The 13,179-nt window shown below is 38.3% G+C and overlaps 1 pseudogene; it reads right to left on the minus strand.

Annotated features, from left to right (window-relative positions):
• Positions 1–698: 698 nt before the first annotated feature.
• Positions 699–13,179, minus strand: part of LOC137025158 (uncharacterized) — an 88,205-nt pseudogene continuing 75,724 nt past the window's right edge.

The raw sequence follows: 13,179 nt of genomic DNA on the forward strand, positions 1-13,179 counted from the left end.
TTTTCGCAGTGGTGCCCCCCATCCCTTTATATTGCACATAAGAAACGCAAAACGACAAACGAAACCCCGCTACGCCTTTAAGCTTCGCAGTGTGGACCGTTTATCAACTAACCAACAACGGACCAGTATTTGGCAGCGCAGTTTGGACCAATCTTGATCACGTGACACCGTTACTACACAGCGCTGCGAGAAAAGTGTTTGAATCCACTGTAAACTTCATAACATTACTGTGAGATCTAGTAAGAAAAAAAAACATGAGCAAAGCAGCGCTTGCCTACAATTTGCAAACTGTCTGCGGCGTCTTGAATTCTTTGCTAGCCTTCATCACTTTCCCTTTTAGGCTCATGGGCTCATTTAACTCATTGACTAAACTCAACATCCAATCAGAGTTCTCTCTCACCTTTGGTGCCGTACCGATTCAACATGCTCAATCGGCAAAAACGCACCCGATGAGGTTTGACTAGTGCAGATGATGCAAACGCTCAACGGCGACCCAACTTTGTCCGAGCGTCTCCTTGGTGTGTCAGGGCCCTTAAACTAAGCTGAAGGACCCTGACTCTCTGCTCTTTCCTCACTCCGGCTGACTTGGAGAATCTGCTGAATGGATAAATGTGAGGAAAAGTTGAAGCACATGACATCACTGCTTGGAAAATTTCTGTCATCATCTGCCTTACCTCTGATGTCATACTACCTGACTCCTAAATGGTTCCGGACATTCGTTCCTGCCGAAACCATTGGTGCTGCAGGATGTCCTCCATGGTCGCTCTCTCAGATTGATTAAGAGCCAGGCACCATGTGATCAACTCCTGAAATTCTGTAAGGTGTCACAAGAGTGACGGTTAGTCAGGTATGTTCTGTACGTCCACAAACTAACGTTGATACTTAATACTAATACTCAGTGTTATTGGTAGTTAACTGGTCTCTGACCTGCGGAGACTCTGGAGTCAAAACTCAGGCGGCCATCTTCCTTTCTCAGGGGGTTACAGCTGCACACCGTTCTGTGCATCATAATCCCCAGAGACCAGATGGTGGTTGGCTCGGCCGCATATTCAAAGTCCGCAAAATATTCAGGAGGGCAGGCAAATCCTGTTCATTAAAAAGAAAGAGATGTTCAGTACAAATCTCTATCTTCACAAATCTATTCTTAGCTAGTATTGGAGCTAATCACAATGGTAACACAAAAAAACGACTCACCGATGAACTGCCCCTTAATGCCACTTTCGGCGACTTCACCGCAGCCAAAGTCTATCAGTTGGACCCGGTTTGTCACCGTGTTGATCACGTAGTTGTCTAGCTTGATGTCACGGTGGAAGACACCTCCGTCAAGACAGTGCTTGGCTGCGAGCACTGCTTGGTACATCAAGCTTCGTGCCTGTGATTCACTCAGCTTTTCCTGGAGGATGAATCCGTACAGGTCTAGGCAGGGCTCAGAATACTCCAGGATGAGGATGTATTGATCTTCCTCCTCGAACCAGTCCAGCATGTGCACAATATAGGGGCTTAACGGAGGCCGATTCAGCAGCAGGTTTAAAGCCACTTCTGCAAATAGAGGTTCGGAAACTCCAGGCTGGAGAAAGGAGGTCGACAAACCATTAGCTGACTTTCACTAATATTTAAGATATATTATTTGTATTTAAATGTATGCATTATGTGCACTGCCAACTTACCACTGTGATAAACCTGTCAGCAAACCGGCCTGATGTAAGCTTCCTTATAAATTTGATGGCGACCTGCAAAAGAAAAAGAATAAGTTATTTTTGAAGTGCACTAGATGAAGGCACTGATCTATCTGTTGGTGAACATAAGAGTGATTTACCTGCTGGCCATCGGATCTCCGGATTCCTTTGCGCACAGTGCCAAAGTATCCTCGTCCAATATCCTCTTCCACGTCATAAAGTTCAGACAGTGGAACTGTGAAAATGTCCCAAAAAACATGTTAATATATGAGTTTCATGACCTGGAGTCTCTTAATAATCATAAGAGTTTCTTAACAGTCATACTTCTTTAAACAGAGAATCAGGAAAATAAGGAAAATAATACTCATTAGATCAAGATTCATCAGCATACTATTGAGAACATCAGAGGAAGATTTAGACACACTGAAACAATCAGTGGAGGAACAAAATAAGGTCAAATACTCACGGGGAGATGGTCCCGGGCAAGAGATGGTTCTTAACCAGGATGGATCTTCGCTTCCCTTCGTCGCAGCACCTGGAGATTCTGGAAATGACGGAAGATCAGTCAGATCCAGAAAATCCGGTGGCTCAAAGAAGGACGGATCCAGCTCAAGATCAGTCAGATCCAGCGATTCCTTTTGCTCAGGAACAGATGGATCCAGCTGATGATGGGCTGAATCTGTGTCGGGCTGTGGAGGAGGTGGAGCCGCGCTGTTGCGCTTTACGAGACGCCCTGCTGCATGTTTTACAGTACGCCACGCTCTTTTGATGAGCGTACTGCCGTCTTTCTTCTTTTCTAAAAGCACAAAAATGGAAACAAGAGTTATAAATTGCCACCAGATATTCTAAGTCAAATACTGAGGCTAGATCTGGAGAATAAACATTTTCACGACTCCAAAACTAGGAATCAACAAATACACTTAACAGAGTCATCTGACACGGTGTGAAAAAACAGGACAGATATAAAATGACACTAGACCCACCTTCTGGATTTGGGACACAGATTCCCTGCCTGATGCCGGACGGGCCCGGCCGTGGATCAGCGTGATCCTGTTGAGTCGTTGACTCCAGGTGGGACGGGCCCGGCTGTAGATCAGCTGAATCTGTGTCCAACGGAGGCTGTAGATCGGCTCCTTTACTGCCTCGACGTTTCACATCCAGCTTGAAAAATGAAAAGAAGCGACTCTTCAAGCTTTTGGGCTGTTTTTCTGGGGGGGAAAAAATAAAAAAGGATTTCTAGTTACTACATCAACTTTCTTTAAATGTAATTCATTAATTAAACATTTTACATTAAACATAAAACTTAATAGAATTAAAAATCTAATTAAATGCAGAAAATATACTGTACATATTTAATATGTAATTATATATATATAAGCATACCAGTGGCGATTTCTTTAAGACTGCAAGGGACTGCAAGCTCGGCTTCCCTTATAATGTCACAAAATTAATGGTCAAATATGTACTATTGTATTAACATTTTATTGACTAAAAATGCGTTAGAAAACGTTCATCTCAAAGACGAGTTCGTTCAGAATCAGTTACATATAGCAGGTCGGCTGACTCGATTTCCTTCTCATACATTCCCGCAGCGTCACAGTGCATTTCCCTATTGAAGCCCAGCGTCCATTGACTTCAATGGGGCTGCTTTGAACGGTTTTTTTCAGCGCTTCGAAACTAGACGGTCATTGGATAAACGCTGCGATTATGTCCCGCCCACGGACGCTCAGCGTCTCTGGGGGTGAATGGGGAGTGGGCTGGCCCGGACGCCGAGCTTCTGCGTGATGATTGGAGGGTCTGTCGAAAGACTGCATCTCCTTTTGACTGACAGCGATTCTGTACTATAAGGAATCACTGAAGCTATTCGCGCTCAGTCCCATCGCGGATTTCTCAAGTTCAGTCGAAATAAAAACTGCTGCAACCTATTTCTTTGATATTTGCTTGGCGAAATTGCTTGATTTTCATCATACATTTCACACAATTATACACCACATTCCTTGTTTCAGTTTTACAGAGTTTAATTTTTTTTTTTTTAGTTCATTCATTCATTCATATAACATTAGTAGGCTAGGCTAGGCTAAACTGCGCACGATGGCAGACGGTGCTAATATTGTCGACCTGATTTTGGCGAAGCCATTTGAAAGTGTTCCTTACGAGGAAAAACTTAGAATTAAACAGCAGGGCAGATCAACACCTAAGATTGATTTAGTGCAAAAGATAGGGAAAAATAACAGGTCTTTTCAGCTCTCCTGGTATGACAAAGTTAGCTGGCTGACTGGAAGTGCTGTGACAAATAAAATGTACTGCTGGCCATTGAGAGGACACTGGTCAAGTCACTTGAAAAGACTCCTAGTTGGTACGACAGGGTCACAGACCATTTTCTTGAAAAGGAACGTAGGGCAGAATTTACTTTTAAATAAATAGACAATTTTATGATGTAGGCCGAAAATGAGCATCCCCTCTCTGACAGACCAGTAGCCGCCACTGAAGCATACATTATTGTCCAAAAGTGATGTTGTGCTTGAAGAGTGTAAAACTTTTGTATTTGCTCCACATTTTAATTATTTAATTTGTACTAACGCAATGAAACATAATTATTGGGAATTATTCATAGCTGTTTATACACTAGTATTGTTTATTATGCATTTTTTCATAGTAAAATAACCTACATTCCGATCTAAGCTAATTAAATTGTCAATTAAATAAATTAAATAAGTTTATTTATTCCCAATGTAACATAATTTAATGTTTTTATTGAGGCTATAGGGTCATTAAACGTATAAAATTTATTTTGGCCATGTATTACTATATATCTCTTGTGTTTGAAACCTTACGTGTGAAAATTATATATAGAAAATTCAAACTTATTCACCTGTCTCGCGGTTCTCCATCGCTGCTACAGTACGAGAGAGTTCGCTAGTTCTCGCCATGAAGCTCTGTAAAGTCTCACAATCGTCTGCACAGATTTCCAGTGTTTCCTCACGAGAAAGTCTCTGCACTGATCGGATTCTCACTGAACTGACGGACGATAAACACACGAGCTCGACTGACTGAACTGCGGCCACAGGCGCGGAGCTCCAAATATATAGCCCTGTGACGCCACAGAATCATCGACGTCACGCGCGCTTAAAGTGTTTGTTTTCGAAAGATTCTAATCAAAGAGCACGTGATCGATCCTCAGAGAGTTGAGTCTGACATGGACGCTAATCTGTCATGTGTTTTTATATATTTTATGGGTGTTGTTCGTCAATTCAGAGTAAGTGGATTGAATCTGATCTTTGCAGCGATCGTGTGTGTGATACGCGTGACCGCTGTCCATTATATTTTCGGTTATAACGTGCATTAGTTTGTTTTGGCCAATGAAAGATTTTCAGTCTTTATAACGATACTGCGCTGTACTTATTACCTTTATGCTTACTTATTTATGTTATTTATTTATATCTCGGTGCAGTTTATATGTCAAAATGCTCGTTTTGAGGTATTCGAGTTGTAAGCAACTTCATGCGCATGCGCGTAAACCACACATGCCCGCTGAAATAACAAATCAAGCTATTTACCGTTTAAACTAATGTGAGATTATTAATTAGACTAATCATCAATCTTTTTCTATCCTGTATGCATCATATCTTTTTATAACACTTAATGTTATTATCATGTATGATTATTTTTACCCTGTATTTTCTGTTGGGCTGTCACTAATCATTATTTAATAATCGAGAAATCTGATTATTTTGAAGAATAATTGAGTAATTGTTATTTGTGGTGGTTATAATAATAGACATAAGCCTTTAAAAATACATATTTAATATTTGGTTCAAATATAGCATAATATGATTTTATAGAAGAACACTGTTAAAATACATAATGTATTATAACAAAGGCCTTGTGTTGTTAAACTTTACAACTGATCAAATTCTTGCTTAATATTGGCCAAATGACATTTAATTCAAATGTTTAATTAATCTTTAATATTTGGTTACTTCTTTATGATAGAAATGCTAGAGCCACTGTATTTTTTTTCTTGAACAAGAATACAAGGACATCAAAATATAAATATATAATATTTAAACTTTTATTTTGGTATCACAATAAACGGTTTGCATATTTAGAAACGTATTCTCCTGTATTGGTGTAGGTTTATAAATGATGTACCTTACAAATCTGATGCACATTGAGTTCCCAGATGAATGCTATGAGCAACACAAACTCAAAACACCTGCTCCACACATGTAAGTGATAACAAGAAATCATCAGTGATGAACAGTGAACTCACACTGCAAAAAATGCTTTTCTTAGTTAGATTTTGTTGTTTCCAGTCAGATATGTAAAAAAAAAATTAAATCAAGAAGCATTTTTTAGACAAGTAAATATTATGGTCTTGTTTTCAGAAAAAAATAAGTCAAAATTAAGTGAGTTTTTCCTTTAAAAAAGCAAAAATAATCTTTTTTTTTTTCTTTTTTTTTTTTTTTTCCGGTTTGAAATAAGATTAATTTTCTTACCCCATTGTCAGAATTATTTTGCCTGAGGCTCAACCTGTTTTTATCGGCTCAGAGGTCTGCATTTCCATTTTTAGATTTACGAAGCCTACGAATCAAGTGTTTATTCATTCAGTAGCAAACAATGAAAGATATATGTTTCAAATCACCCTTGATGCTGAAAAAATTACACAGGCTACAGATGCCACAATTAGAAAATACACTTGTATTGCACTTGATTCATTAATTAATCATTATGTTCAGTTGGATTAAATAATAGACAAATGTATTAAACTGAACGAATAGATAAATTACTGCAGTTACTGCGATTGACACATTTTATATAGATTGAACCACTTATTTTGTGTAGTGAAAAAGAAACTTTGTGATTTTGTGTATTGTACTAACACAATTGAAAACATGCTGAGATGTTTGAAAAAAGTGCCCTTTTGATACGTTGTGATATTAACACTACTACGAGTTTAGAAAATTTACCAATTGCTTGTGAAAATTGCACCAAAGCAATAAAAAAAAACTGTAAATAAAGCACATAAATATTACCTGAGCTTATTATTGCCATACTTTGTGCTGTTATTCCAGCAAAATAGAAACCATTTCTAAAATCGAATCATTGTGTGACCATCGCAGCTAGTTAGGACCAAACTCTGATTAACATGGAAAAGATACCTTTTATCATCACGTGTCGCGGCGTCGCAGCTCGTTAGGATCTTGTGATCTCATTTTCATGGAGAAAAATCGTGATTCACATTTTAGCAAGAATCGTGCAGCCCTATGCTTGAGTAGTTTCAATTTAGAGCCACAGAGACTCCATCCATCTCCCCATCTCTCCAATAGTCTTCGTTTTGATTTAATTCCTAATGAACCTCTTCGATGTTTTTAATCCTCACTAATTTTGCTCTCGGTCTAAAATGAAAAGGCTGAACAGATGACATTGTTGTGACACAGTATGATCAAGGTAACGGAGCCAAGATCGGTGCAAACATTTTGAGGTCACTGCACAGAATGCACTGCGATGCAAACAACAATAGCGGCTTACCTGAGGATGGAAGGGGGAAAAAATCTGTGACCATTAAAATCTATTAACAATCAGGACAAAATAAGGTACAGACAAAATGCAACCTACTTGCTCCTCCAAAAAGAGGCCTGGCCATCTTTCTTTGATGACAGAGACCAAATGCTGCTTATTGACTATTTCATTTCTCCTGAGAGGGAATGTAGTTTCCATTTTGGTGTTCAGTATCATCATGTCCATGTTCCTTTTCTTGACTTCAAGCTCAAGCTGTTCCCTTTCATGCTCCAATGCAGCATCATCCAAACCAGCACGATTGTCTGGAAGAAAGTTGATTCCATCATCTCTATTATTGTCAAGCTCACTACATCTAGCATTGTGTAATTTTTTTCTGTGATTGCCCATTTTAAGATTGAAGCTCTTCCAGCCCTGGCATCCTGTGTCACAGCTAAGTTCCCTTAAGCCGGGCTCACACTACAGGAGTTCAAGGCCGATTTTATCCCTGATTTTCCCCTCCTAAGAATCAGAGAAAAAATCTTGTCAAGGACCTCAATCAGTTCCAATGTTCAGCACAGATTATCTGGTAATGTGAGGCATTCACAGATCGAATCTTGCACCTCCTGATCTGCTCTTACACAAATCGGGGCCATCCCAATCATATCAAACATGTTTGATATTTAGGATTTTAAATCAGTATGATCCAAGACTATGATTACGTCAGTACTGTCACAATAGACAATGAGAAACAAGTCTACGAGGAGACTCTTAAAAAGAAACTCTTTTTAAGTTTATGGGGGGAAAAAATGGTTTAGGGAGAATAAGTGTATTAAACTTTTTTATGGATTTTTGCTGGGCCAACACAACAAAACTAAGTTTTTTATAGAGTAGAGAAATTGCAGTTCTCGTCAGAGAATCAGCAAGTTTTCTCTCTTTTGCCAAAGACTACGAAGAATATGAAGTACATAAATGCATTTACACAACAATAAAAAAAAAATCTTGCTATATAAGTGCAAGTGAAATTTGTAAAGTTAGTTTATATAGTTAATATATGGGTATGCAATTCCAAATCTTATTTATATTACGCATTATCTGTATTCATGTTCATTTAAACTAATTGTTTAATAATTGTTAAACAAACATTGCTTGTGGAATAGATTAGGGGTATAATAATCATAAAAAATAAATATAATAATAAAAATAATCATTGCTAAAAGCCAGACAATTTTGTATTTAAAAAATCTTTTTTGTAGTACTATGTACACTCTCAGAAATAAAGGTACAGAAAAGACAAAAAAAAGGTACAAATGCTCGTCGCAGGGGCAGTACCCCCAAGGGAAACAAACTTGTACCATATTAATGGGTACAAAGAAGTACCCCTACAGTTTGTGCCTTTTAGGTACAAATATGTACCTTTGCTTCATCGCTGGGGTGGTACCCCCGAGGTACAGCAATGGTACCCTTACCATAGGTACAGAGTTGTACCCTTTTATACTGTACCTTTTGAGAGACAGTTTGGTACCTTAGCAATACATTTGTACCTTAATCCACTGGTACAAAAATGTACCCCATTAGATGGTACCAATTTGTTCTCGTTAGGGGTACCACCCCAGCTACGATGCCATTGTACCTATAAAGTGGCAAAAATGTCCTTGATAAATAGAAAAGAATGAGAGCAAAAGAAAGCAATGTTTTGTTTTCCCACAATCAATGATTTAAAAGAATATGCTTTCTATTACTGCATTTATTTTGTGCAAGTGAGATGAGTAAAGATCTGTTTCATAAATAATAATCTGTCTGGTGTTTATAAGCAGCACATACAGTATTGTACTACGTGTAAAATATACACAAACTTACCTATATTAAATTGTTTGTGGTACCTACAGTAAAAAATGTAAATGTAAAATATGTGATGATAATATTGTTCGAGCAATTGATGGAAGTAAAAATGCATGCAGAATTGAGAAAATAGTATTTATGGAGATAACTTGTAGGCTATCACAGGGCAAACATGTGAATGTTCACGGTGCATTTTATGCAAACAACTCTAATCGTAGTTGTAACTCTATATTTACAGTAGGCATAATTGTCATTGCGTATGTGTATGCAGCATGAGTCAAATACAATCTTCTGTTCGTGAACAGTTGTATTTCATTCATTAATCTGACTATGCATCCGTGCATTTAATTGCCATTCGCTCGTGTGATAGTAATATGGATCTTAAGTGATAATTGATTCTATAAACAACCATAAAAGATACATTTCGGCTTTCTCCGGCTCCCTGCACCGGGCGTAATGCGAAACCGTAAGTGTATAACAGCACACTCGCTGATCCGAAATCCAAAATGGCGGCCACGTGCAACTAGTCTATTATAACGTACACAACATAGCCGCCATCTTCTAACGTTAAACTGTGTTCCACGTGCACAAATGGAATCGAACATCATCCAACATCTTCAACTTATAAGTATACAATACCCGTACACTAAACACTTATATAATTGATTATCTGCATAGCTGCAGCACTATTTGGGCATCAACTTAACTTTAACTGAACTTTTCAGTTGAGTACGTTGGCTTTTTGAGGAACTCGAGCTAGCTAACGATAGCTGTAGCCAACTCTAAGCTAGCTGGCAAACGTTAGCTAAGGTCAGCTAACGTTATGCTTTTTTCTTTACAATTAGCTACATGTAACGAACGTTAGTGGTAACTTAAAAATAAGTCCTGATATAATGTTAGTTCGATCTAACTGTAGCTAACGTGCAGCCAACTTTAATCAGCGGGCCGCAAGTCTCACTTAAATGTAACTTTAAGTTAGCTAACGACAGTATTACTCATCTCTGAATTTCTGTGCTTCAACTTCTGTCATAGTTAAACCACCTTTTATCAATGTTTGGATCAGCTCATCTGAGGAGTTGGCAGGGCCATTGTTGAGCTGTCAAGCGTCCTGCAGGCTCCAGCGACTGCCGTGCCAAGTGAAAGAAAGAGGCGTGACCACTGACCTAGAACACGAATAACGGCGCGAAAAAACAGCCAGTCATAATATTAGACAGACCAACAACAGGACAATTTTTGCCATCTTATTCATCACTAAATTCACTTACGAGAACCTTTAAGGCGAGAAAAGAACTGTTTAGATTTCGAATATAGGCAGTCTTGTGAAAACTGATGCCGAATTGACAATTTGCTTCAAAGTTTTCGGAGTTGAGAAGCTCCATGAAGTGAGGCGACAGCCAGTAGGCGCTCGGCCAGTCCTGCTCAGAGACCCCGCTGTGAGCTGGAGGTCTCTCAGACCGGTCTCGTACATTAGAGGCTTTTATTTCGCCGTTGACGATTCGTTTGTTTACATGCTGTTCATGTAAACACTCAAATTCCATTCATGCCATTGATGTACATCCAAGTTCACTCGACTACATACTCATGGCGTCACATACATACTATCAGTGAAACAGCACGAAATAAACTCATAACACAGAATTAATGAATAAAGGAAAACATAAAACATGCAGAATAACACTATACTCGGTACTTTATCTCCGCATTTCATCTCTGCATAACTCGCGGCACGCGCGCGCTAATCACACCACATTTGCTAACAATGTGCGCAGCACAGATCATTAACACTATAAACAGTTTACAGACTCAACAGTCTCGAATAGGAAACAATACAGTTAACAGTCCTTCTTATGAAGATCTAAAACAATGATGGTGTGCATTTTATACATTCGTTACCTGTAAAGGATGATATTAATTGACAAGTTTAAGTGATGCGATCATCAGCGTTGCTTTATCTTGAATGAAACGTATCGCGAGAACTCCTTCTCTAAATGCACGCAATGCCGCGCCCACGCCAGCACAACCAAGCACACACATCCATCTTAACTATAATAATATATATTGAATTAATTTGAACCAATAGTGCTTATTATAGAACCCAAAATATATGCAACAATTATTTAAATGCAAACAATAATGATAATAATTATAAAAATCGAGTATAAATCTGTAAATAATCCCTTAGCAGAAACAAATGAAAATACTTACGAAAACTGATAGTGATAATAATTATGCACTTATCACAGAGGATTATTCAGCATACATTTACAAATTATGACAAAGGCTCTATCAGTCTTAGAAAAGGCACGCATAAGTAGCTGCTACCCCAGATGATTGTGTACCCTGTAACTTGAAAAGCACTTCTTAGTACCCCACAGGAAGTGTACCCTTTGACTTGAATAAGGTACTTTTTTGTACCCTACAGGATGTGTACCCAAAAGGTACTTCTAAGTACCCCATGGGAACACGATAGGACCTTTAATGGTACATTTGTGAATGTTGTACCTTAACTATTACTTTATATGACAATGTACCTTTTCAAAGGGTACATACTGTATATGTACCTTTCACCATGCATATTTCATTGTGTACCCCTTTTCTTTGGAAAGGTACTTTTTGGTACTCAGCTGGATACATGTTTGTTCCTTTGCTGGCACATTTGTGAAATTTGTACCTTAAAGTAGTTAATTGTACCCTCATTGTACTGTATTTCTGAGAGTGTACTATGTAGTGACCTTTAATTTGGAGCAAGAGAAAGGGGAGTGACTTCATTGGGTCAGACATGTCACTTTGCTCACAGTAGCCTAACCATTAACGGATGGGGAACTGGGTAATTTAACAAAATAAACTAACTATTTACAGGCTTTTTTTAATCTTTTTTCTTTTCTTTTGTTTTTGGCAATTGAATAATATAGGCATATTCATATATATTTACAGGCTATTTACAAGAGCACATTTAAACTAGTTGATTTATGCTTTCAATTTTTTGATGGTGATTTATTTTTTGTATAAGAATTCAACCCACCTTTGCATAATATTAGCAAATTTTTCAATGACTGCTTTGTTGAACTTGTGGATCTCATGTGTTAAACGCTTTTGAATCGAAAGCATTGCCAATGCATTAAGCCGTTCCTGGGAGGGACATAGTTGACCGGTTTCACAGACCGGGCTTAGCTTAAAGGTGCCCAAGAATGCTTTTTCACAAAATGTAATATAAGTCTAAGGTGTCTCCTGTGAGTTTCAGCTCAAAATACCCCATAGATTTTTTTAAATAAATTTTTTTAACTGCCTATTTTGGGGCATCATTAACTATACACTGATTTTTTTCAGCGCCACCCCTTTAAATCGCATGCTCCCTGCCACACGAGCTATCGACTATATTACAGCGCATTTACAAAGTTCACACAGCTAATATAACCCTCAAGAGAGAGCGTTTGTGAGTGAGTGACTGAGTGATTTAGCGTGAGTGCGTTTGTATGTGTTCAAGTGAATGTGTGTGTGTGTGTGTGTGTGACGGCACGCGACTGGTCAGAAAGCAACGTGTAACGTTAGTCTGACATGTTTCTTGTCCACGACACCACAGGATTTTAGGAGTCAAAATTGCGTCATCCATCTGAAACAGTGACCATTGCAACAGACCAAAAAATTGTGTAATCTGACACAGTGACTATCGCAACAGACAAAAAAAATCATGAAATCTGATCTGACACAGTGACTAGTAAGTTATCAACAGACAAAAAAATTGTGTAATCTGAACCAGACATTAGACATCGTCGACGTCTGATGCCAAATTGTCAAACATCGCCCAACCCTAGCTTCTTCTGTTTATTATCATATATGCATTAGTCAATAGTAGTTTTTTTTAAAAGCTAACGTTAGCCAATGGAAAGCATTTTACTTACTTTTCTGGGTGCATCCGTGACAGGTGTCTGTTAAAGTTTGAAGTTGTCCCAGTCTTTTCCTCAATTGTGCGATTATACACACAACATTTAGCGCTGCTCTTTCCAGCATTAGATGCAAAATTCGTGTAGGCGAATTTCATGATCCGGGGCACATCTTTCTGCGTTTTCCAAATTTGCACATTTAGCCCGCGAATCATGCACGAGCGTAAAGTGAGTGACGTCAGTGAGTGTTATTATATAATTATATAATTATATAATTTTTT

This window comes from Chanodichthys erythropterus, chromosome 8 (genome assembly GCF_024489055.1).
Source record: "Chanodichthys erythropterus isolate Z2021 chromosome 8, ASM2448905v1, whole genome shotgun sequence".
Classification (NCBI taxonomy): Eukaryota; Metazoa; Chordata; class Actinopteri; order Cypriniformes; family Xenocyprididae; genus Chanodichthys; species Chanodichthys erythropterus.